This window comes from Sceloporus occidentalis, unplaced genomic scaffold (assembly GCF_023333645.1).
Source record: "Sceloporus occidentalis isolate IW3139 unplaced genomic scaffold, rSceOcc1.0.p SCAF_8, whole genome shotgun sequence".
In the NCBI taxonomy this organism is placed as follows: domain Eukaryota; kingdom Metazoa; phylum Chordata; class Lepidosauria; order Squamata; family Phrynosomatidae; genus Sceloporus; species Sceloporus occidentalis.
Genome location: NW_028316988.1, coordinates 25,762,554 through 25,788,511, shown reverse-complemented (window position 1 = coordinate 25,788,511; position 25,958 = coordinate 25,762,554). Strand labels below are relative to the sequence as shown.

The following is a 25,958-nucleotide window of genomic DNA, read 5'->3' as shown; positions in this document are numbered from 1 at the left end:
TCAACTTCTGGCAGAGTTGCTTTGGAGGACCTAGAGATTCCTAGAGAGAACATATGAATCAGAAGTGCAAATAATAAAATCTGCAAAAGCCGCAAATACAGAGGGCCTACTGTATATGACCACATTTACTTTGGTAGCTACCCATGACATAAAGTTATGAGATGAAACCATTAAAAATGTCTTTTACTGGATTGCAGCACATCGGTGTACCCAGTGAGCTTGTCCCCATGTAAACGTGCGCCGGATTGCTCTGCTCAGAACACAGAATGCGCACTTTTAGGTGAGACCAAAGGTCAGTCTCGAAGAGCATCCTGTTTCCAACCATGGTCAAGTAGGCCCTTTCAGGACATCCATACTAGCAGCGGAAACACTTGATAGAAACGTACTACATACAAAGCCATTTCTGCTGTTGCCGCCAGGAAATGCGGGAAGGCAAATTGCTTTTGCAAAAAAAGAACCCCCCCAAAAAAGAAAATTGGCAAAATGAGGAGGGAAAAGTCATACCGTTGTGTGTTTCAGCAACAAGTTTCCATTAACATGGAAAGGCCAGCTCTGGATCGGGGTGTGAAAAACTTCATTTAAAAAATAACCCTGGCGAGGGAGAGTGCGAGAGAGTGTTTCGGTGTTATTTATGGCGACACAAACCACTTAGCCTGAACTTTCGAATTGCTAGTCTCAGCACAAAAACCTACATGGTTATCCTTCAAAGCGTCACCCGACCCTGCCGCATGGGAGGGAGAAATCTTAACACAATCACATTAGATTTTTACAAGCTCATTTTAATGCAGAGTCATTCTCCCCAACCACCCCAGCCTTCCCTCCCTCACCCATACATAACAGCCCTTTACACACAAATCCAGCAAGGAGATTGTGTATAAACTTGGAAGTGCATGTAGTGTTACCCAGTGTTCTTTATGTTCGCTGCACAACGATGCCGTCTTTTGGCCTTTTCTTAGGAAGAGCACCTGGTATTCATTGGCAGTCTCCCAGCCAAGTCTTTGATTGTGTTTTGATTGTGTCTTCCTGCATGGCAAGGGGTTAGACTGACCCTTGAGGTCTCTTTCAGCTCTATTAACCAGGGCTAACCCTGCTTAGCTTCTAAGATCAGATGGGATCTGGTCCCTTTAAGGCAGCGGTTCCCAACCAGTGCTCCATAGAGCCCTTAGCGTTCCATGAGTCAAAAAGGTTGGGAACCCCTACTTTAGATTATTTAGGACCCCGATATTTTGGCCAGCATGGTTTGAAAGTTAGACTAGGACTCTGGAAACCATCCTAGCTTGGATATATAAACCCACACTCTCAGTCTGAGAGGATGGTGATGGCAAACCTCCTCGGAAAGAACCAGATGAGAAAACCCCATGGCTTAGGGTCACCATAAGTCGGAAATGACTTGAAGGCACACAACAACAATGACAACGGCACATATTTTGTCTAAGTCAAGGTTGCTTGTGCTGGTTGTCAAAAGGAAGTGGCCTCAAAATTGTTTAGGAGGGGAGCTGTACAATGCTTTAAGCTGGATCAAATCCCTAAGTATGCCTGACTCGTGACTTTGTAGAGGCATGTGCTAAGTCTCCCTCTGAGCTAGCAGTAGGTCTATTGACCTCTGGGTCCCATCAGAACAACAGGTCCATCCTTGAGGAGCTGTCTCAGGTCCTTAAACATCAGCCAGAAACCCATCGAAAGAGCCTTGTAGAACCAAACCTAAGGCCTCCTAGCATTCTGGACTAGTAGCCAGTGGGAAACCTGCCAGCAAGACATGAGTGCAACACGGATGCCAGGCAGAGTCTTACGCTCCTTAGCAATTGGACAGAATAGGGAGGACAACTTCATGGGGCTCCAGGGGTCAGTTTATTTTTCTCCATTGCCCTCCATGGACCACACATTTCCACACACTTCTTGTTGTTGTGTGCCTTCAAGTCATTTCCGACTTACGGTGACCCTATGGCAAAACTACCATGGGGTTTTCTTGGCAAGATTTTTTCAGAGGAGGTTTGCCGTTGGTCTCCTTTGAGGCTAAGAGAGTGTGACTTCTCGCCCGAGGCTACCCATGGTTTTCATTGTGAGCTGGGAATCGAGAGTCATAGTCCAACACCCAAACCTTGGCTCAAATCCTGGCTCAGCCATGTAAACCCACTGGGTGACCATGGTTAAGCTGCACTCTCTCAGCCTCAGGGGAAGGCAAGGGCAAACCTCCTCTGAAGAAATCATGCCAAGAAAACCCCATGATAGGTTTGCCTTAGGGCCGCCATAAGTCAGAAACAACTTGAAGACACACAACAGCAGCAACAATGAATGAAAACAGGATCCTGGATGAAGCCATCAAATGCTCCTTCTCTACCAGCATCACTAACCCTGGCATGTCTCGCTCTCTCGGCTGAATCCCATGACTATTTTTGAACCGGCAAAGGGGGTGGGAAGGGGGTCCATAGCATCTGGCAGAGAGCTCAAGCCGCTTTGATTCTTAAGCTCAGCAGAACACAAGGGGGAGAATAGCTGCCCTCGATAAAATACAGAATCAGGACATGGCTTTGATTTTCTGTGTGTCCCAAAACCTCATGAAAATAGGTTGGAATGTACCTGTCACAGGGCTTTCTCCATGGTAGCACCCTGACTTTGGAACTAGTTCCAACCCAGGGAAGTTAAAGTCCAAAACACACTGCAGAAATAATCCAGTTTGAGACCTCTTTAACTGCCCTGGCTCAGTGCCAGGGAGTCCTGGGAGTTGCAGTTTGTTGTGGCACCAAAGCTCTCCGACAGAGAAGGCTCAGTGTCTCACAAAACAAAAGAGAGTTCCCTAGCATTGAGCCAGCAGGGCAGTTAAAGCAGCCTCAAACAATGGATTATTTCTGCAGTGTGTTTTGGACCGAAGCTTTCCCCATCAATATTGAGCTAAAGCAGTGCTTTTAAACAGGGCCTTTAATGTCTGAAATGACTCTGTTGTGACGGTTTCATCATTGCATTTTAGGTTTGTTTTAAGATTGTTTTTAAAGAATATTTTAGCATTTTTCAAAATCTCTTTCCTTTGTACTAAACATTTGAAGGGATGACATGTTAAGGAAGGAGCAAGCTTGTTTTCTGCTGTTCTAGAGACAAGGACATGGAGCAATGGATGCAAGCTACAGGAAAAGAGATTCCAACTAAGTATTAGGAAGAACTTCCTGCAGGTAAGAGCTGTTCAACAGTGGAAGATGCCTGACTTGGAGGCTGGTGGAGTCTCCTTCTTTGGAGGTTTTTAAAACAGAGGCTGGGTGGCCATCTGTTGGGAATGCTTTGAGTGGGTCTTCCTGCATGGCAGAAGGGGATGACCCTTTGGGGTCTCTTCCAATACTAGGATTCTATTATTTCTTCATTGCCTAGGGAGCCCTTGTGGGCTGGGAGGCAATACAGACACACAAACAAAATAAGTACAGCGTGCCTTTGTTATCCACTGGGGTTTGGTTTCCAGGACCCTCTGTGGACAATAAAATGCGTGGATGCTCATGTCCCATTAAATACAATGGCACAGCAAAATGGTGTCCCTTATATAAAATGGAGCATCAAGGTTTGCTATTTGGAATTTATAATTTTTTGCATATTTTCAATCCATGGATAAAAAAATCCATGCATAAGGAGAGCCGAGTGTATCTCAACTAAAACAAGGTAACGTGTTTGAGTCCTCAAAACACTTCAAATGAAACCATAGCAATAGCAAGTACATTTGTATACTGCTTATCAGTGCACTTAAGTACTCCCTAAATGGTTTACAAAGTGTAAGCTAATTGCCCCCAACAATCTGGGTACTAATTTTAGCAACCTCAGAAGGATACAAGCTTGAGTCAAGCTTGAGCCCTTTCGCTGGTATTGAACTCACAACCTTTTGGTTTGTGAGTGAGTGGCTGCAGTATAGGCATTTAACCACTGCACCACCAGGGCTCATTACAGTACAGGCATTTAACCATAAATTGGGGGGATTCGTTCAACCCAGAGGCTGTTAGCTCCCATGTCAGTGGATCAGCGAATCCATTCATGGAATGGATTCACTGCCCAGCTAACATGAGAACCACCAACTGCCACTGTTCTGTGAAGTTGAAAGCTTTCATGGCTGGCATCCATAGTTTTTTTTTGTGGGTTTTTTGGGCCATGTGGCCATGCTCTAGAAGAGTTTATTCCTGACTTTTTGCCAGCATCTGTGGCTGGCATCTTCAGATAATGGTGGCATGAAAGAGACTGGGGTTTTATCCAGAAATCCAGACCCTGTTTGATCCCCCCAAACCTATTTGACCATAGCTGTGAGTTTTGACAGCTCCTTGTGCCGAAATCTCTACTTTTTTGCCATTCAGATAGCATGCTCCTCCACAGGGGAAGCTCTGTTCCCTTTTCTGGCTGCTATTGGTAATTGAGGAAGCACTGAATGGGGTTTTTGTTCCTCAAGTACTGCATGGCTGGATGTGCTGGGCTGTGTTAGGCTGCTCCCCTGTGCATGCACACCTCCATGCCTGATGCTTGCTTGCTTGCTTGCTTTTATGCTTACTCTCTTCATGCATGTTTAATAATCCCCTTACTTCTGGAGAACTGTTTCAAACCTAATTGCGAGCTGGTTTAAAAGGTAATGGGAATGAGGCCCAAGTTTACAGCCATTGAAGGAAGCTGAGAACAAAAGCGGAAAGCAAGCGGAAGAAAGAAAAACTGAGACATTTTAAAAGGAACTGGAAAAGGTGGGAAAGCAGAGGATTAATTGAGACTATCCCTTCCAAACCAAAACATTGGACCCATTCTGAACAAAGGGCCGAAAAGAACCAGTTTGTGGATAGTGTCCAAAGACGCATTATGTCTGTGTTTGGGAAGCTTAGCAACAGGATTGTGGCTCTATGAAAATATCATGATTGTTCCCAGGGGAATATTCTTAAGGAAGGAAGGAAGGAAGTCGCTTCTACCTGCCCAGGCCTATTCCTCTTGACTTAGGATCCCAGAGGCTGCAATGCTGAATCAGCAATGCTTGGGTTGAGTCACCACTAACTCCCCAGAAAAGGGAAAAAAGGTTGCAGGTCTATGAGGAAGCCAACACACCCATGGAAAGGGCAGCAACCTGGAGGAGAAGGGAGGGATGAACAATAGACTCTGCCACTGTGATGTGAAGAAAGCATCAAAGCAAAGGATGAGCAATGGACTTAGAGATGCAATCCTTTGCTGACTTTCTTCTCCGAGGAGTGAACAAATAGCATTAGCCATTTTCCTTCCCACTGCCAAGACGTCTTTGAAAGCTCCCATGCCTTTTCACCTGCATTTTAAAATGTCCCAGTTTCTTTTGTTCTCCATCCACTTTACCCCTTTGACCCTAGCTTCCTTCAACGGCTGCAAATCGAGTTCAAAGTGCAAAAGGAGTTTGGTCTCAATGAGTCAAAATGAGTCAACAGTGTGATGCGGCAGCTAAAAAACCAATATGATTTTAGGCCGCATCAATAGAAGTATATGTCTAGATCAAGGGAAGTAATAGTGCCACTCTGTTCCACTTTGGTGAGGCCCCACCTGGAATAATAATGCGTCCAGTTCTGGGCACCACAATTCAAAAAGGATGTTGAGAAACTGGAGCATGTCCAAACTGGTGAAGAGTCTGGAAATCATGCCCTGTGAAGAACGACTTAGGGAGCTTGGGATGTTTAGCCTGGAGAAGAGAAGGTTAAGAGGTGATATTTAAATACTTGAAGGGATGTCATATTGAGAGGGAGCAAGCTTGTTTTCTGCTGCTCCAGAGACTAGGACCTGGAACAATGGATGCAAGCTAGAGGAAAAGAGATTCCACCTCAACATTAGGAGGAACTTCCACGGTAAGGGCTGTTTGACAGTGGAACACACTCCTTCCTCGGAGCGTAGTGGAGTCTCCTTCTTTGGAGGTCTTTAAACAGAGGCTGGATGGCCATCTGTTGGGGATGCTTTGATTGGGAGTTCCTGCATGGCAGAATGGGGTTGGACTGGATGGCCCTTGGGGTCTCTTCCAACTCTATGAGTCTATAATTCAATGAGCAAGAGGAGAGGAACGTGGTGAAACCTTGCCCTTCCCAGGAGGCTCAGGCAAAAGCAAACTGCTGCAGCTTTGGCTGACTCATGGTACTGTATTCGAACTTTGTGGAGCAAAAGAAATGACCAATGTGAGGGAAGGCTGGAATAGAAACAAAGTGGATGGATGGCCTTTTATTCATACAGATGGTTTCTTTCTGTGGTGATTCCCAAATTTTGGTCCTCCAGATGTTTTGGATCTCAGTTTCCAGAATTCCTGTTGGCCAAGCTAGCTGGGGCTTCTGAAGTCCAAAACACCTGGAGGACCAAAGCTTGAGAATCACTGAGTTAAACCATACCTACACACACACACACTTAAAATGGAGGCCACTCAACATGTTAACTTGTTTTGAAATGAAGTGGGCAGGAAACAGGAAAGGGCAGATTTCTGGGTGAAGCTAGGGGAGAAGGAGGATGCAGAGAGGAAGCCGAGTGCTCCATCCCTTCTTTCCAGGCCCCATCTATTATTATTGTTTTCCTTCTTGTGACCTTAAACCGTCTTGCTGCCTGGCTGCTCCACACACAACCCCCCAAAACCACTCAGCCATCCACTCACTCCTGTCTCCGGGGATAATCTCGTTGAGTAACAAGATTAAGGAGATAATCTGGGAGACATTAGCAAAGGCTGCAGACTGGTTTCCAAGGAAGCCGGCCATAGCTCCGGCGATGAAGAGGCTGCTGTTCTTTGTTGCTGCTGCTCTTATGCTTGTGTTTAGGCCTGAGATCCTGCATTGGCTTTGAAGAGCGAGTCCCATCATCGTAGTAGCCCATCGTATTTATTCATCTTTATTATTTATTAAATTTATATCCCACTTTTTTCCCAGCGTGGGATTCAAGGCAGCTTAGGTCCAGGATACACTGCTGAAATAATCCAGTTTGAGACTGCTTTTACTGCCCTGGCTCAGTGCTAGCAAAACTTGGGAACTGTAGTTGATTGTGACACCAGAGGTCCCTAACACAGAGAAAGTTAAACATTCCCAGAATTCCCTAGCATTGAGCCTGGGCAGTTAAAGTGGTCTGAAACTGGATTATTTCTCCAGTGTATTTGGACCTTAGTTGTTCTTGTTGTTAATTGCCATCAAGATGACTTCTGGTGACCCTGAGAAACCTTCAAGTCACCTTGTTATCAATAGCCCCAGGTTTTGCAAATGCAGGGCTTTGGTTTCCTTGAGGGCGGCTGCTGTCATACTGCAGAATGAATGGAGTTTGACACTAGTTTAGCTGCCATGGCTCCATCCTATGGGATCCTGGGATTTGGAGTTTGTTATGGTGCTGTACCAGGGAACGCTAAAGATCTCACAAAACTACAAATCCTAGAGTGCCATAGCATTGAGTCATGGCAGTTACAGTGGTGTCAAAGTGCTTCTGCAATGTGGCAGCAGCCCGTGTTGATCCACCTGCAAATGCATTATTTTCCTATTGACTTTTATCTAACCGAACATTCTTGTCTTTGATAATGAGTCGTGTCACCTCCTATGTCCAAAGTACACCGCCTCAGCTTAGTCATCTTGGCTTCTAGCTTTATTAATACTTGACTCTGTATCTCTCATAGGATCTTATCACACTAGACGAATCCCACTCAGAAATGGGATTTAAAAGCAGAAAAACCCCGTAAATGTGGGAAGTTTTTCAGACGGCGTTTCTTCCAAACAGCAATAACGGGAAAATAAAGCAAACAGAAAGTGGACAAAACTGACACCTTTTTACTTTCGGGAACACAGAGTGGTGTCAAGGTTGCTCCTCTTTCAAAGAGGAGGCTTCAGGGTCATGACTTCCTTAAGGGTGTCTATCCACCTATAATGTCACCTTCCCCTTTTCTTACAGCCTTCTCCCTTACCAAGCACCCTTGTCTTTTCTAGCGCATCATTTCTTCTCTGGAAAAGTCCAAATCAAGGTGGGTTATAGTTATTTAAAAGCACAGTAAGTATTAATACAAAAACTAAAATGCAAGTAAACCCGAGTTCTGTTTTAAACTCAAGGTAAAACCAGCTGGAAAGGGAGCAGAGGGAGGTGACCAAAATGGCAAAAGGTCTGGAAACTACCAAGCCCTATGAGAAGCAGATTAGGGATCTGGGGATGTTTAGTCTGGGGAAGATAAGGTTAAGAGTGGCCATGATAGCCATGGTTAAGTATTGGAAGGGGTGACATGTTGAGGATGGAGTGGGCTTGTTTTCTGCAGAGTCTAGGACCAAGAGCAATGTATTCAAGTGACAGGAAAATGTTGCACTTCAACATTAGGAAGAACTTCCTGATGAGAAGAGCTGTTTGACAGTGGAAGATGCGGCCTGTACAGTGGTCCTTTCACTTTCATTGAGGCTATGGGTGAGGAACCCCCAGGAATGTGGAAGAAAACACACTATTCTTTTCAGCTCTCTAGGAATCTCCAGGTCCTCCAGTGCAGCTCTATGGTCAACATCTGCCAGAGGTTGATCATAGAGTAGTGGTTCTCAACCTTCCTAATGCCACGACCCTTTAATACAGTTCCTGTGATGACCCCCAACCATAGAGGAGCGGTGTCTTGGTTCCAAGGTCTTAGATGACTCCTGTGAAAGGGTCATTCAAGACCCAAAGGGGTCACAACCCACAGGTTGAGAACCGCTGTCATAGAATCTTGCGGCAGGACCTACAAACGCCCACAGAAGTGTTCTCACTAGGAATCTCCAGGTCCTCCAGTGCAACTCTATGGTCAACATCTGCCAGAGGTTGATCATAGAATCTTGTTGGAGGACCTACAAATGCCTAGAGAAATGTTTTCTCTAGGAACTTCTAGGTCCTCCAGCACAACTCTATGGTCAACTTATGTCAGGGTTGCACAGGAGGACCTAGAGATTCCTAGAGAGAACATATTAATCACAAAGAATCACATCCGCAAAAGTCAAAGCTGCAAATATAGAGGGCCAACTGTATTTTTTTTTTTTTGGGGGGGGGGTGTTTTGAAGTCAACTGTATGGCCCATTTGGAAAAATTTTTTAGAGAGGTGTCACTGAAGAGGTTTTTGGGGGTCTCCTGGAGGTCCAGCAAAGAGGGAGTAGGCGCCAGATGCAACCCATAGGCTTCACTTTCCCCATCCCTGATCGGAGCCTGGCACGGTTCAGCAAAACACGCCAAGGGCACCGTAAATCACCAAACATGCTTTCCTTGGAATCTGAGTAAGCTATTCCACATGTAGAGATAAACGCAGAGAAAGGCATGCTAAGGCAGATGCTGGCAAGCGCCTCTCCCCAGCACCCTTCTCCCTTTCTGGGAAAATTTTGCATTGTAGGCTGCTCTGTTCTGCTTCCTTTTGGATGGAAATGGAGTGAAATGGGTTGTACAATTGACTTAAAAACATCCAAAAAAATATAGGCATCATCTTCCACTGTTGAACAGCTCTTACCACCGGGAAGTTCTTCCAAATGTTTAGGTGGAATCTCTTCTCCTGCAGCTTGAATCCATTGCTCCTGGTCCTAGTATCTGCAGAAAACAAGCCTGCCATACGAAGGTGCTTCATGCTATAGAAAAAGCTGTTCCAATAATCCTGAGGAGCATTTAGTAAAGGGCTGGGCAATACTGTCAAGCCAGGATACCTATATTTTGGGCCCAAGCACTCACGGGTGTAAATGTTTGGATGTTAGATTAGGACTCTAGAAGACCAGGGTTCAAATCCCTGCTCAGCCAACTGAGGAACTTTGGGCATAGATTATTCCCTTGGCCAAAGAGGAAAGCAATGACAGGCTCTTCCTCCAAAAAAAATCTTGCCATAAAAATACACTCATCCCTCCATATTTGCAGCTTTGATATTTGTGGATCTGATTATTCATGGATTTGATTAATATGTTCCCTCTAGGAATATCTAGGTCCTCCAGTGCAACTCTATGGTCAGCTTTAACTAAAAGTTGCACTGAAAGACCTAGAGATTATTGGAGATAATACTCTAGTAGGCATTTGTAGCTCCTCCAGCGCAACTCTATGGTCCGTGTCTGTCTGACGTTGACCACAGAGTTGCACTGAAGGACCTAGAGATTCCTAGAGAGGTGTCCTCTCAGGTAAAAATGTGGTGTTTTTGTTATCTGCAGTTTTTCCATATTCATGGGGGTCTTGTGCCCCTAACCCTAGAGAATAGGGAGGGACAAGTGTATATAAAAACTATAAAACTATAAAAATGATAACTTTGTGTTAGATCAGCAACTGGAGGACAAAGGGGGAAGGTAGGAGGAGGAGAGGGAAACCAGGACATTTTAAAAGCAGTTGAAAAAGTGGGAAGGCAGAGTATTAACCCAGACTGTTCCTGCCAAATCAAAATAGTTGGAAGGAACAACCTTTGCACTCCCAATTCAGTTTGTAGCAATGGAGGTAAGTTGAGGGCAAAAGGGGGAAAGTGGGAGGAAGAGAGAGAAACTGGGATTTTTTAAAAGCAGCTGGGAAAGTGGGATGGCAGAGGATTCATGAGATTTTCCCTGCCAAACTGGGACACTTGGAGGGTATAAACCATGGGCATCTCTTTGCAGAAGTGTTCTTTGGGACATGTCAGGATGTCTGAATACCAGGAGAATACTGTTGGGAATGATAAGAAAAGCACTTGGCTACCACACACACCAGAAACGCCCCCCTACTTCAAAGCGCTGCGCAATTGCGTTCATGTGTTACAATCTGCACACTGAGCCCATTGTTTTACTGCTGAACTGATAACGTCCCATTATCACCATCAGTATTGCATTTGTGTATGCACCGCTCTGAGTGACTTTGCTGGGGAGGTCTGAACAGCCTTGCCAAAAATAAAATAAAAATCCAATCACAACCGTTAAACCAGATTAAAAAATAAATCCCATTGGGTGAAAGGAGAAAATATCAATGAAAGACCAGTAGCGTTCAAGTGAGAAAAACAACACTGCATTCTGCGATTATGATCACAACCAGCATTCTTAGTCACTCCACCCAGCTTTGTCTGTCAGCCTGCCTCTTATTCGACTCAAAGCAATGCAGAGCAAAACTCAAGTGTCCAACTTTTAAAACTGATGTTGCTTCTGTGCACTTTAAGGGCCTTTCTCCCTCCCTCCATTGCTCCCTCTTTCTTTCTCCAGGGAGAATTCCACAGTTGTGATGGTCTTTTGATACAGCAAGTGTGAGTGTATAAGCTTCCTTTCAGCCATGCCACCAGCCTGTCAAATGCACAGGAGCCGAGCCAAAGGGAGGGAGTTGGCAAGCACTGGCTGCAGTAAACTCAGATGTTGTTCCAAATCTTACGTCAAGTCTGGTCTTTGCTCAAGCTGGAAAGCAAACCCTATGAGGAATGACTTAAGGAGCTGGGTATGTTTACTTTGGAGAAGAGGAAACAATGCATCTACACAGCAGAAATAATGCAGTTTAACTCCACTTTAAGTGTTCTAGCTTCATCCTCTGGAAACCTAGGATCTGTAGTTTCACAAAGTCTTTTGCCTTCTCTGTCAAAGAGTGCCAGTGCCTCATCAAACAACAAATCCCAGGTATTTTTAACCGTGGCAGTTAAAGTGGTGTCAAACTGCATTATTTCTACAGTGTAGATGCACCCTGAGAAGTGATATGCTTTGTCGTGGTGGTGTTTATTTGCCTTCAGTTCAACTTGGATTTACGGTCATCATATCACTGACTGGGATTAGACCCAGGGACCACCATTTTGAGATGATGATGATGATGATATGATGATAATTTACTTATATCCCACCTTTCTCCCAATATAGGGACTCAAGGTAGCAAGTTGCCCTGCTCCGTACCATCGTCTAATGATTTCAAATTCACCGAACCATCCGAAAGCAAAGGCGTCACTCCCTCAGCCACCCATGGACAAAGTTTGGGAATATTTGGGATTTCCAAATGCTGGATAAAGGAGGCTCAGGCTGTAAATACTTAAACAGTATTTTTAAAAGTGGGTTAATTGCCAAACTGGAGGGTGTCGGACTCTCCTTCTTTGAAGCAGAGGTTGGATGGGTTCACCTTTCAGGAGTGTTTCCTGCACATTGACCCCCCCCCCCCGGCAAGAAATGTTGCAATCTGGGAAACTGATGCTCTCCCTGCAAAAAACACTATCAATCCACCTCTATTGCATGTGGAGTAGAAGGCGGATTGCCACAGAACTGTGTCAAGGTTTCTGTGGAAAAGCCCTCCAAGTGCAAGCCTGCAACTGGAGGTCATGAGCAGATTACAGGAAAGGAGGAAAGTAGACAAAAGCAAAGGAGGGAGGGAAGCTGGGGGTGTCTGACCATTGCTCCCTACTCCCTCTCCCTGCCCCCTATATCCTCCGACACTCCCCTCTCTGCCATTGGCCTGATGGTTTAAAAAATAAAATAAAATAGAGAAAATCCCCCCCCCCCCTTTAAAGCAACAGTGAATTAAACAAACAGAGGAGAGGCGGTTTATATAATCACAGCCAGGACAGCTTGTTCTCAAACTCTGCACGGATTAAAGGGTTGGCTTTGGCAACAGCTGCCAGTCATTAAACCAGCGGACTTCCCTCTCTCTCTCTCTCTCTCTCTTTCTCTGCACACATTCCCCCTTTCCATCCTGGCCAACTCTCCTCCCTTTCCTTTTGGGAGTCAAGTCCGGCTGCTTTTCTCCCAGACAGAAGACTCAAAGCCACTTTGTTGAGCTGCAAACTAAAACAAGGTTGAAAGAGAGAACTGTAGATTTGGAAGGGGCTGTGTAGGTCATCAAGTCTGCTTAACACAGGGCCTCCATTTCTAGTGGTCTCCAAGCTTTGGGTCTCCATTCGAGTTGGATTTCAGTGCCCAGAAGTTCCAGCTTCTTGGCCAACAGTCAGGAGTTATAGGAGATGAAGTCCAAATCATCTGGAGGACCAAAGTTTTGAGGACCACCGGAAGCATCCCAAGCAGGGAGCTGTCCAGCCTCTTTTGGAAGATGTCCAGAGAAGGAGACCCCCACCTCTCTCAGTGATTCCCAAACTTTGGTCCTTCAGGTGTTTGGCTAAACAGCTTGGCCAGAAGTCAGGAATCCTGGGAGCTGAAGTCCAGAACAGCTGCAGGACCAAAGTTTGGGAATCACTGATCAAAGCTATTGGTACCATAACTGAATGGCTCTTACCTTCAAGACGTTCCTTCTAATGTTCAATTGAAGTCTACCTTCCTGTAATGTCAAACCATTAGATCTCTGGGACAGCAGAGAATGGGCCTTACCCTTTCTCTCTTGGGGTCCATCTACACTGTAGAAATAATTCAGTTCAACACCACTTTACGTGCTGTAGCTCCATATTATGGAATCCCAGGATTTAGAGTTTTACAAGGCCTGTAGCTTAGAGGCTGTACAGACCGGACATTAAGGCTGGCCTGGGGGTGGAGTCAGGGAATGGTGTCCCCACAACGCATGACCCAACTCTGCCCCCAGGCTGACATGATGCCGTGCACCACACCACATGGCAGGCAGCATCATGGTGCTCCTCTGGCCCTGCATCTACATGGCGCAGCTCTAAAGGAGCATGGAAAAGCCACAGCGCCAGTGGCTATGGGGCCCTTTCCATGGCGCAGAAAGGAGCCGCTATGTGTGGCTCCTTTTTGTATCACAGGTGAGATTGGGGCCACTGCGGCCCAAATCTGGTGCTAAAAGGGGTGGCTGCAAAAGGGTGCTGGTGGTGTCTTATCAAGCTACAAATCCCAGGATTCTATAGGAAGGAGCCATGGCAGTTAAATTTGTAGTTTGGTGAGGCACCAGTACATTTTGGCAGAGAGGGCTGAAGGCCGTGTAAAACGACAAATCAAAAGATTTCATAGGATGGCACTACAGCACTGAAAGCAGTGCCAAACTGCATTATTGCTTCAGCACTCTTGATGGCCCGTGAGTCCTGTCCCTCTCAATCTTATCTTTCCCTGGCTGAACATTCCCAATTCCCTCAACGTTTCCTCCTAGGTTTTGTTCTCCATACCTCTTCTCATCCTTGTTGCCCTTCCCTGAACCCGTTCCAACTTGTCTCCTTCTGAAAGCGAGACACCCAGAACTGAACGCAGTTTCCGTTTCAGACAGAACCAGTGGGAAAGAATGGGAGAACGGTCGTTCCCAAATACTGGGATGCCGGGGACTTCAGCTCCCAGTTGAAAGCTATGAACCCAGTTTGCAGCAATGGAAGTAAGCTGAGGACAAGGGAGGGAAAGTGGAGGAGGAGAGGGAAACCGAGACATTTGAAAAGCAGCTGAAATAGTGGGAAGGCAGAGGATGAACCAGGACAGTCCTACCAAATCGAAATTTGGCAGGAGCTACTTTTGCAGGAAGGAGCTACTTTTGCACTTTGAACTGAGTTTGCAGCAATGGAAGTTACCTGAGGATAAAGGAGGAAAGTGGAAGGAGGAGAGAGAACCCGGGACATTTTAAAAGCTGCTGAAAAAGTGGGATGGCAGAGGATTAATCAGGAGTGTCCCTACGAAATTGGGAGAGTTGTAGGGTATGCACACACAACATCTAGCTGGTAGCGGGCCCTGTTTCCGTCAGCACATCAATCTGCCAGAGCTTTTACAGGAAACAATATTAGGAAGAACTTCCTGGTGGTCAGCGCTGTTTGATAGTGGAACACACTCCCTTGGAGTCTCCTTCTTTGGAGGTTTTTAAACAGAGGCTGGATGGGAGTGCTTGGATTATGTATTCCTGCATGGCAGAATGGGGTTGCACAGGATGATCTTTGGGGTCTCTTCCAACTCTATGCTTCTATGACTTCTGTAGACATAAGGTGTGGAAAGGAAGGGGCAAAGCTCCCCTCCAGTTGCCTTTGGATCACTAGCTATCTTCTGGCAATTTCGGAAAAGAGGGAGAGGCGTTGGAAACTTGTAGGAGCTTTGCAACCACCCGGCAAGGCTGGGCCTAGTCGCACTCCAGGGTTCGTTGCCTTCTACATCAGGAAGTTGAACCTGAGCCAGTTTTCGGAGTCTGTGCCCGGTGGCACAGGATACGAAGGCGGGGCGAGAGGGGAGGGAAAAGGCGGAGGGAAGCATTCCTGTGCATTCGACCGAGCCCTGCAATGTCAAGTTTGATCTCCCAACTTTCCTTTCCCAACTCCAGTTCACATGGGAGGCCTGCTTCAGACCCACTACCTCAGCTGGGGTCCAAATATAATATGATTTAAAGTGCATCTGCACTGCAGAATTAATGCAGCTTTGACACCGCTTTAACCATCACGGCTCAATGCAACAGAATCAAGCGGCATGCAGTTTTTTTGTGTGGTATTTAAAGTTCTCTCTCAGAGAACTCCGGTGCCACAACAAACGACAAACCCCAGGAATTGATAACATGGAGCCATGGTAATTAAAGTGGTGTCAAACTGGATTATTTCTGCAGTGAGAAACTGAACCACCGGAGACCTCTGATGCACAAATGGTGGCAGGTCCTGTTAGGTGTATTTGTGTACCAGAGATCTCTGACCCAGAAGGGAAAAGAGTATCTCACCAAACTGCAAATCCCAGGATTCCATGGCATGGAGCCATGGCAGTGAAAGCAGCGTTGAAGTGGATTATTTCTGCAGTACAGACACAACCTAGGTCTTCTTGCAAAGAAATAGGATGTATGTGAAGTCGAAGCCTTTCATGGCTGGCATCCATAGCTTTTTGTGGGGTTTTTCGGGGCTCTGTGGCCATGTTCTAGAAGAGTATCCTGACGTTGCGCTGGCATCTGTGGCTGGCGAAATGTGAGGAATAAACTCTTCTAGAACATGACCACAGAGCCCCGAAACGCCCCCCCCCCACACACAAATAGGACATATGCCCCCTTTCCTCTACTCTTTTCCTTCACTTGATTTTTGGCTCCCATTAAGTCAGGAAAAGGTCACTTCCTCCGAATGAAAGTTTAGGCCGCAGTCCTGATCAAAAACACACACACACACAACACACCACAAAGTCACATTCCAAACCCTCCTAGATCCAGCTAACATTTTTTTGGCCCATGTCCATCTCTCTTCCCTCCTCCATTCAACATTAACTAACTCAGGACTGACCTCTCCTGGTGGAGAGTCTCCTTTCCTTCCCTCTTCTGGTTTACAGTGACTCTGAGGCAAACCTGGCCCTGTCTCTGCTACCAGATCTCAATCTGATCTTGGAAGCTAAAGACCTCCCCATACTGCCTTAAGTAAGGACAGAAACAACAAAAAGCAGACATCTTACTAACATCTTCATTTTTTCTCCTGTTCGGTATGTAACATCTTGCCTGATGGAGAAGCCAGTGGAGCTTTGAAAGCTTGCAACAAGTATATTGTGCATTTTGGTTGACCAATAAAGGTATCACCGTTTGGTGGGGTTTTGTTTGAATTTACTAAATGGCCAACACAGCTCCCCCCTGCATGTTTTCGGGATCAGATCTGTACTTGGATGAGAAACCGCTAACAAATAACAGGCACCGTATATCTATTTCAGAGGAAGGAATTGGCAAAACCACCTTTGAGGTGGCTGCCACCCTAAGAAGTAATGCAGTTTGTCACAGCTTTCACAGTCATGGCACCAGGCTGTGGGATTTCAGGATTTGTGGTTTGTCAAGGGAGGCACAGAGACAGCCTCACTGTCTTTGCAGCACAATCCTTTTGCTTTAAGTTTCCAAACTCAGACATGACCGGTGCTTTTGTAACCATCTCACAACTTTCTGTTCTTTGTTGTTCTTATTGTTGTGTGCCATCAAGTCATTTTCAATTTATGGCGACCCTAACCTGGGGTTTTCTTGGCAAGGTTTGTTCAGAGGGGATTTGCCTTTGCCATCCTCTGAGGCTGAGAGAGTGTGACATGCCCAGAGGAGAGTCATAATCCAACACTGAAACTACTAGACACTAGCGGTCAGGTTTCAAATCCTACATCATCCCCACTGCCCAACAAACAGCAGATATAGGGAATTCGAGGGCCATCTTCGGAAGACAGAGAGCAACACCTCTGCAGAACTAAAATCGGATTAAATCCCACCAAATCCAAGTGGCAGCTGGGGTCCCAATATTCATAGAGATAGAAGACACTACAAGGGCCATCCAGTCCAACCCCTTGGCATGCAGGAATATAGAATTAAAGCACATATCCAGCTCTAAAGTTTGCTAAGTCCAGCATTTCCCATTGCCAAACAGGTATTCAAAGGACAGCCATTGTAATTGTTTAGCTTTTCAAAATGCAGACTTGTGTTCCTATACTGCCACCTGGTGGTCATAAACCCAAACTATGGATCTATATGGATAGATAGATGGAGATGGATGGAGGTGCATCTACACTGTAGAAATAATGCAGCTTGACACCATTTTAAGTACTGGAGCTCCATCCTATGAATCCTGGGATTTGTAGTTTTTACAAGGTCTTGAGCCTCCTCTGCCCAGGGGTGGTGGTGCTTCCCCAAATCCCAGGTTCCTGTAAGATGGAGCCATGGCAATTCAAGTGGCGTCTAATGGCATTATTATTTCTATGTCGTAGATGCATCCTAAGATTTTTTTTCATTGGACTCTTTGGGGCTCAAATTTTGTGAGGATGAAGAAAAATAAAGAAAGGGTTCTTTTAAAAGGAAAAAAGAGCAGGATACATCAGGTGACAGTAAAAGGGAGGAGCCATAGGTGGCCCTACCTTATATAAAGGAGCCTTGCAGGTGTTTTGCTAAGTCTCTGTTTCAGGAGGTGGAGGAATATGGTAGAATGATAAGTGTCTCACGTTCTCCAGTGGGGTTGTTCATTGAAAGGTACCCTTGAAAGTCATCCATCCAAACCCCTTGATTTATTATTAGTAGTAGTATTGTTATTTTAGGCTCTATTGGGCAGGGTTGAAATAGACCACCTTGCGTGGTCCAGCAATACTGAGCAGCTGATGTTGGCAGAGTGTACTTGCTCTAAGGCATGGTTCCCAAACCTTGGTCCTCCAGATGTTTTGTACTGCAACTCCCATAATTCCTGACTGTTGGCCAAGCTGACTGTGGTTACTGGGAGCTGGAGTCCAAATCACCTGGGGATCAACATTTGGGCATCATTGGTAGAAGGAATGCACAGCTCTGGTTGGTGGGTTGCAGACCCCAAAAAAGAATAACTTCTCCAAGCTCTGCCTTTAAGGATAGATGGAGCTACCTTGGCCTTTCTAGCAGGAACCAGAATGCAGGGGATCCCCAAATGATTGGTGCTGTTTGAACCACTTTGGAAAGCATCCAGTCTTGGGTTCAAGTCTCCAGAAAGGGGGAGAGGAAGCTGGAGGCATCTCAGCTTCAGCTGTTCCAGGTCTTCCCTCTTCCTCACCAAAGAGCAAATGCAAGGAGACAGTCAAGCTTTGCTCTGGAAAATTAAATGAGGGCCTTTCATGACCTCAGTGCTTCTAAGCCTCAATTGCTAACAGCTGGCTTGGGAAAAAGTTTGGTGGAGCGCATCTCCTGTTGTGGGGAAGGCAGCAAAAAGAGTGCCCACAGCAAAGGCTTTCCAGCAACCTGTTCCTTCCATCCAGATTTTGGAGTCGGAAGCAACAATGGAGGTCACCTAGTCCAACCCCATTGTTGTGTCTCCTCCTAAGGACCTCGCATCCAAGGCAAACCACCTCTGATCTGCTGCCCAGTTCTTACTGCATCTGCAATGCTGATAGAGCATGGTTTGCCATTTAACAACTACAGCGCAGTGCTGTGGAATCCTGGGATTTGTAATTTATGGTGGCACCTGACCTCTCTGATAGAGAAGGGTAAATAGCTCACCAAACCACAAATCTCAGAATTCCATTGAACCATGGCAGTTAAAGTGGCGTCAAACTGCATTATTTCTGCAGTGTGGATTAGCTCAAATTGACCCACCTTTAATGCCTCCTTGCAATTTCCACCTATAGGTTCCAGTCCTTCCCAAAAGAGCCTGGAAAGTTACGTCTATAATGTAACTATATGGCTCAAGTCCAGGTTATTTGAAGCACTGTATTCCTGCATAGAGCCAGCATGGTCTAGTGGTTTGAGTGTTGTACTACAACTCTAGAGATCAGGGTTTGAATCCCCACTTGGCCATGGAAATCCACTGGGTGCCTTTAGGCAAGTTACTCTCTCTCAGCCTCAGGGGATGGCAGTGGCAAACCCCCTTTGAAGAAACTTGCCAAGAAAACCCCAGGATAGGTTCGCTAAAGGCACACAACAACAACTACAAATTGTTGTTGTCCTCATCCTAGCGTACGAATGGACAAAGTCAAGGCTACTGACCACGTGTGGATCCTAAATCCCCAATTTTGCAGCTCTCCCATCTAAAGCTCTCCAATATTTTTAGAGCCCAAGAATCCCAATGAGAGCTATGGTGGTGTTGTGATCCATGACAGTTGACCAATCTGGTTGGGGCTTCTGGGAGCTGAAGTCCATAGATCCTAGAGGACCAAAGTTTGGGATTCACTGCACTAGGGGAAGGAAATGGATTGGCATTTCAAGGTACTAACTCCTTGGTTCGACGGCTGATCAAGAAACCTTGGGTCAAGATGGTGGTGTTTCTTGGGACTTGCTTGGTTTTCTTCAAAGGCAGTAGAGAGAAGGGGGAAAAGAACACCCAGTTGTGCCACAGAAGCAAACAATTTGCTATGAGAGAGAGGAAGGTTTGTGTGCTCTAATTGCTGGTCTGTTTAGATCTCAGGATGCAGGAGAGGCGTCTTGTTGGGTGGGCGAAGCTCTCAGATGGCTGAGGCCACGTGACGCCAGGCCAAAATGAAACCCCAAAAAGCACCCCGGGGAGAGGGTGCCATGAGAGATGCCCCAGCAAGTACCCCGTAAAGGATCCCGCTTTAATTAATTAGGAGGAGAACTGAAAAATCAGGCTTTCCTGCAGAGCTGCAGAGGACCTTTGTACTTTTCAATCAGTCTGGACTTGCCCTTGGAGGCTTTGGAAGTGTTTAAACTTGGTCCTGGTTTTAACAGGATTGCTTATTCTAGAACCGTATAGTTGGAAGGGACCCCAAGGGCCATCCAGACCGACCCTAATGTGCTGTGCATGAAAATACAAAGCACTCCCAACAGATGGTCATCCATCTTCTTGTTTAAAAGCTCACAAAGAAGGAGACTCCACCACCCTCCAAGGCAGCCCTTTCCACTGTTAGATAGCTCTTACCATCAAGAAGTTCTTCTCAATGTTTCGGTGGAATCTCTTTTCCAGGAATTTGAACCCATTGCTCTATGTCTTAGAACATTATCACACGAGGGACAGGATGTCCCTGTCCCATGCTTAGCCCTTATTGTGTGATTGCAATTTCATACAAAATCGCACTTATTTAGACATTGCTCCAGAAAGTGCAATTGAACTTGATCGTGTGAAAGGCTTTCTTATCCAATCTTGCTGATCCTATGAACGTCCTGTGAATGAAGTGGAATTGTCCCCTAGTTTCCCCTAATTTTGTATTATCAGAAGATCCCAGTAATATAATTCAGCTTCATTGATGGGACACTCACAGGATCAGTGCGATGTAGTGAAAGAGCCATTGCGCGATTGCGTTCAATCACGCTTTCTAGACGGCATAAAGACGCCCATCTCTTGTGATAAAGTCTTTAGTCTCGAGCAGCAAAAAACAAGCTTGCTCCATTCTCAGTATGGCATCCCTTCAGATATGTAAACATGGCTATCATGTCCCTGTTCAACCTTCTCTTCTCCAGGCTAAACACCAGTACCCTAAGTTGCTCCCTGTAGGGTTTGATGATTTCCAGCCCTTCCACCATTTTGAAAGCTTTCTTGATTGTTTCCAAACTCTTTTTGTGTCTCCTTGACCCACCTTGGATTCCATCTTGGGCGAAAGAGAGGACAGAAAAGGGGAGGAAAGGTGTGCGGAGATGAGTTGCAACAGAGCAAAGTCTAGGGGAAAAGGATCTCAAGATAAACAGGGACCAGATGGTGTTCAGAACCAGACCAAGTGGGAGAAACTGGGAGGAGGTTTGTTGTAACTACCTTCTTTTAGACATCTCTGATCAAAGAACAGCTGGGTTCATTAATTTCCTGCCTTTTAATTATAAATGAAGCCATTAGTACTTGAAAAGCAGCATGGATTTCCCGAAATCCCAAACAAAGACATATAGTCCCCTCTTCTTTTTAGGATTAATTGGTTGCTGTGCCTTGAAGTCTACTCCGATGGCAACCGGGACGGAGGAGCCAGTTTGGGGCAGAATCACAGTTTTGGAGTAGAAATGTATTCCCTCCAGCTTCAAAACATCATAACAATACATGGTAAATGCTTCTTTTTATATGTAAAAGGGAAGGAAGCATGGGGGAAGGTGGAGAAAAAGGGAACGTGGCAGCACCTTTCAGGCTGCATCTACACTGCAGGAGTAATCGAGTTAGATACCACTTTAACTGCTATGGTTTTCTGTGATTTGGAGTTTAGTTAGATAGTCAGCCTTCTCTGTCGGAGAGCTTTGGTTCCGCAGCAAACGATAGATCCCACGATTCCACAGCATGGAGCCACGGCAGTTAAAGTGGCATCAAACTGGGTTATTTCTGCAGTGTGAAACTGAACCCACCAGAAAACAAAGGCGTTAGTATCTCAGCCACCCATATGGACAGTTTTGGAATATTTAGCAATTCAGGATCATTCTGGAGACTCAATCTGGAGCAACATTGTTTTAAAAACCCATGGTTAAAAAACCCACATTTTAAACATAATTACTAATGCAAGATTTTCAAAAAATTGAAGGCACCACTTCACACACGTATATAATTTAAATTTCAAATATTCTCTTTTTTCAAGCAAGTGTATAGACATAATGTGTTTCAAACTATTTGTCCGTAATAGTTTTGTTAATCCCATTCAGTATAAACTGGATGCTGTAAAGTCAACTTGAAACGAACAGGATGCAAATAATTTGTCCTGCTAGTTTAAGTAATACTTGAGCTCTCTTTATCTGAAATGCTTGGGGACCAGAAGTGTTTTGCATTTTGGATTTATTTGGATTTTGGATGTGTTTGCGTATATGTACATAATGAGATCTCTTGGAGATGGGACCCAACCTAAGCACAAAATTCAACTATGTTTCATATACACCTTATACATGTTTCCTGGAGGTAATTTTATACAATATTTTAAATAATTTTGTGAATGAAACAAAGTTTGTGAACACTCAACCATTACCGTAGCCTCCTATGAAAAAAGGTTTCAGTTTTTGCAGTCTTTTGGATTTGAAAATTCTGGATAAGGGAAACTCAGCCTGCATGATCTGAGTGGAAATGCAACTGGATATACACCATTTTGCCCTTCTCCCCCAAATGGGTCTCTATAAACCTTTCTTTGGACTGGCCTTTTTGAGACGGCGGAAACTGAGTCATGGCTACCATCTTCAAAATCATGGTGTAAGCTAAGACTAAACTTCGGTTCATTTCTTCTCTAAACCAGAACTAAGACTGCGTTGAATTCTGCAAGACATTTCATGGTGGTTCAATTGCAAGCATTATCCCCCCACCCAAACAAGTAACCCTCTGCATCTGTCTTCCAGGTCAGAAAATGTAGACATTCGCCAAACTTAATTTTTAAAAAGGCTGAAGTGTGAGAGAGCTTGATTTGGTAACCCTGTCTCTCATGTGAGTAGCCCTATCATACCATCCAACCATCTACTTACAATCCATCGTCCATCCATCCACTGTCCAGCCATCCACCATCTACTCACAGTCCACCGTACATCACCCACCATCCAACCATCACTTACAATCCACCATCCAACCATCCACTGTCCGTCCATCCACCATCCAACCATCTACTCACAATCCACCATCCATCCACCATCTACTCACCATCCTACATCCCTCCACCATCCAACCATCTACTCACAATCTACTATCCAACCATCTACTGACCATCCTATATCCAATCATCTACTCACCATCCAGTGTCTAACCATCTATTCACCATCCACTGTCCAACCATCTACTCACCAGTCTAACCGCCCAACCATCCAACGTCCAAGCATCTACTCACCATCCACCAAGTCTTGGCTGCCATGTCATAGCATAACTGCCATTTCACGGTGCTCTCGGCAGTCTGGCCAGTCATCCCGGTGGGTCTGGGGAACTCCATGCCACTGGATGAAACCAGGGCAGGGGTGGCTCCGGTGACCCTATCCTACCCAGTGGTTTGAAATCTTGAAGTCCAAAGTTAGCTGCTGGCCATCTTCCATTGACATCCTTGAACAGAAGTTTCAAAAACTGGAAAGATCTCTGTTTTCCCTCTGTGGAACCAAATTCACCTTTTGCTTATAGCAAGGTATCTATCTATTTATCTATCTATTAAAAGATAATGGAGAAAGCAGTCCTGGAAGGAAGCTCAATTTAAAGGTGAGGATTCCAGATGGCGTCTTGTCTTCGTGTTTCTTTCTTGTTAAAAATAAACGTGGGGGGAAAACAAAGCAAACGTGGGGGAAAAATCAAAGGAAGATGCTAAATAGAAATTAATTCATCTGTCCCTTTTTTGTGTGTCAAGGATTGTGGGTGGCCAAAAGGATCAACCGATCTGGCCGTGTGACACAGAGGTTGTGTTTCTGAGGGCATGTAATAACTAAGTGAGGGAACGTACCCAAAATGGTTGGTTTCTCAGAATGGTTGTGAAGAAGGTTTCTTCTCCCTCCCTCCCTCCTCCAGCCCTCCCTGTTTGTATGTGAATGGATGAGAGACTATAGAGGAGACTTCTGGTGGAGAGAGAGATGTGTTTTCAATGAAGAGAGGAGGACGCAGAAAGGGGCACTTGGCCTGGTTGGTTTTCCTTGCGGGGATTGTGGTTGTTTAATGATAGCTTTCCAGAGCATGAGGTCTAGGTCACACCAAGCGTCTAACTCTGCCTCTGGGGCAGCAAGATGTCGGATGTGCAACACTTGCAGGTACACTGCCTTGGGACAAGAAGGGTTCATGTCATCACCATGCCTAGGAAGCTTCATGCTAATCTCTAAAAATCAATCTGACTAATCCATGGAGGAAGACAATAGCTGCCACTGCTGGTGGTGTTGCATGCCGTCCAGTCCTTTCTGACTTACGGCCACCCGATCATAGGATTTTCCTGGCAAGATTGGTTCAGAGGAGGTTTGCCATGGCCTTCCCCTGAGGCTCAGAGAGTGTGACTTGCCCTAAGTAGGTTGGCATGGCTGAGTGAGGATTCAAACCCTGGTCGGCAGAGTCCTAGTCCAGTGCTCAAACCACTGTGCCACTCTGGCTCTCACCTTCGGGTCACCATAAGTCAGAAATTACTTGAAGGCACACAACAACAAGAGCTGTTGTCTTCCTCCACAGGTTAGTCTGCTTTTTAGAAGGTATCTAAGCTTATATATTGGTTAGAGGGTAAGATTTATTTGTGGGCATGATTGTGTATGTTTGTTTACCATTAATTGGTAATTAATTTGCCATTAATTGGTCATTTCAAGATCCAAGACGGGATCTGGAACCTTTATGGTATTTGAGCCCTACTGGCCAAGAATCCATTGCTTTTGCTGGGCAAGTTCATCATTCTGTTTATCACACAAAGGAGATTGGGAGTTGATCCAGTGAATATCCCAGATAAATTGTGTAATTACGCAAAACAATTTCACACGATGCTGCACAAAACCTGCCATTAAAGTGGTCACAAAGAAGTATTAACATGCATCTTTTTACTTTCAGGATTTCAGCAACAATGCATTTCTGATATCACTTTATTTGCACAATTGCATGGGATAGCCATTTGTGCAATTGCTTGCCATTTCCGCTTCATTTGGAGGATGCTTTAAATTCTCTTTAATCTCTCTTGAATGCCAAAATTAGCCCCAGTGTGATAAACTCCCTAGCTACCATTTAGGCAAAACGGTGTGGTACAGTGGTTCTTGCTACCCAATTGTAGCACTATGATTCCACTTGAACTGCCATGACAACATCCTCTAGTGTCCTGGGATTTGTGGTCCAGTGGTTATGTTTGTAATTATTTTATTTTACAAGGTTTTCTTTGGCAAGGAAGACTCGGAGATGGTTTTGCTTGGTCCTTCCTCTGAAACAGAGACCTGGTCTTCATTGGCACTCTCCCATCCAAGTCCTAACCAGGGCTGACCCTAGTGCCTTTGGGGTACTTAGGTCCTATCTCAATGTCTTTCACGTTCCTATGATTTGGGTAATGAGGTGAGTGAAACATCAGGAGAGGAGGCTTTCCTCTGCCCTGCAGGGCCACATTATCTCCTTGCTTTTTCCTAGCCAGTCCTCGCACCCGCATCCTGGCCAGACTAGGTGGGAGGTGGTCCTTCCCTCCACCTCCCCCTTTGCCACCATCGCTGTTCCCACCACACTGTTATTTTCCACTTCTTTGTAATTGCACATAACCACACAGTCTCTTCAGCCGTTGCCGCTCCAGCCAGCCTGGCATCAGTTCTCCTTATTGTGTGTTTTTTGCATTTGGGAAGGGTGACACAACTGTTCCTGCTTTTTGGATCAGACTGTAAGGCCCGTTATGTGTTCAGGTTTTAATTCATGATTTGGTGTTGCTGTGTGCTTTCCAGTCCTATCGGACTTCCGGCAATCCTAAATTAAACCTATTGGGGGGTTTTCTTGGTGAGATTTGTTCAGAGGGGTTTTGCCATTGTCTTCCTCTGGAGTTGAGAGAGTGTGACTTTCCCAAAGTCACTTAATGGGTATCTATCTATCTATCTATCTATCTATCTATCTATCTATCTATCTATCTGTGTGCCTTCAAGTCCTTTCCAACTTATGGCGATCCTAAGGCAAACCTATCATAGGGTTTTCTTGGCAAGGTTTGTTCGGAGGAGGTTTGCCATGGCCTTCCCCTGAGGCTGAGAGTGTGTGACTTGCCGAAGCTCGCTCCATGGATTTGAACCCTGGTCTCTAGAGCCCTGTGCTCAAACCACTACAACCTATTTGCTCTCTAGGAATGTGGTGGTTTGGGGACTGTCCATACCCTGGAACCGTTTGGGTGTCATTGTCATTGTTGTGTGCCTTCAAGTTGTTTCCCCACTTATGGAGACCCTAAGGTTCATGGGGGTTTCTTGGCAAGATTTGTTCAGGGGAGGTTTGCCATCGCCTGCCTCTG

At 45.5% G+C, this 25,958-nt stretch overlaps 1 protein-coding gene across 1 annotated transcript in view; it reads left to right on the top strand.

Moving 5' to 3' along the window:
- Positions 1-25,958, top strand: part of LOC149308365 (protein unc-13 homolog A-like) — a 107,157-nt gene that overhangs the window by 3,071 nt on the left and 78,128 nt on the right. Inside the window, exons 2-5 of the mRNA XM_089535642.1 lie at positions 3,088-3,164; positions 7,893-7,927; positions 11,730-11,887; positions 21,009-21,139. The gene's annotated coding sequence lies outside the window, so the exon portion shown is untranslated. The remainder of the gene's footprint in view (positions 1-3,087; positions 3,165-7,892; positions 7,928-11,729; positions 11,888-21,008; positions 21,140-25,958) is intronic.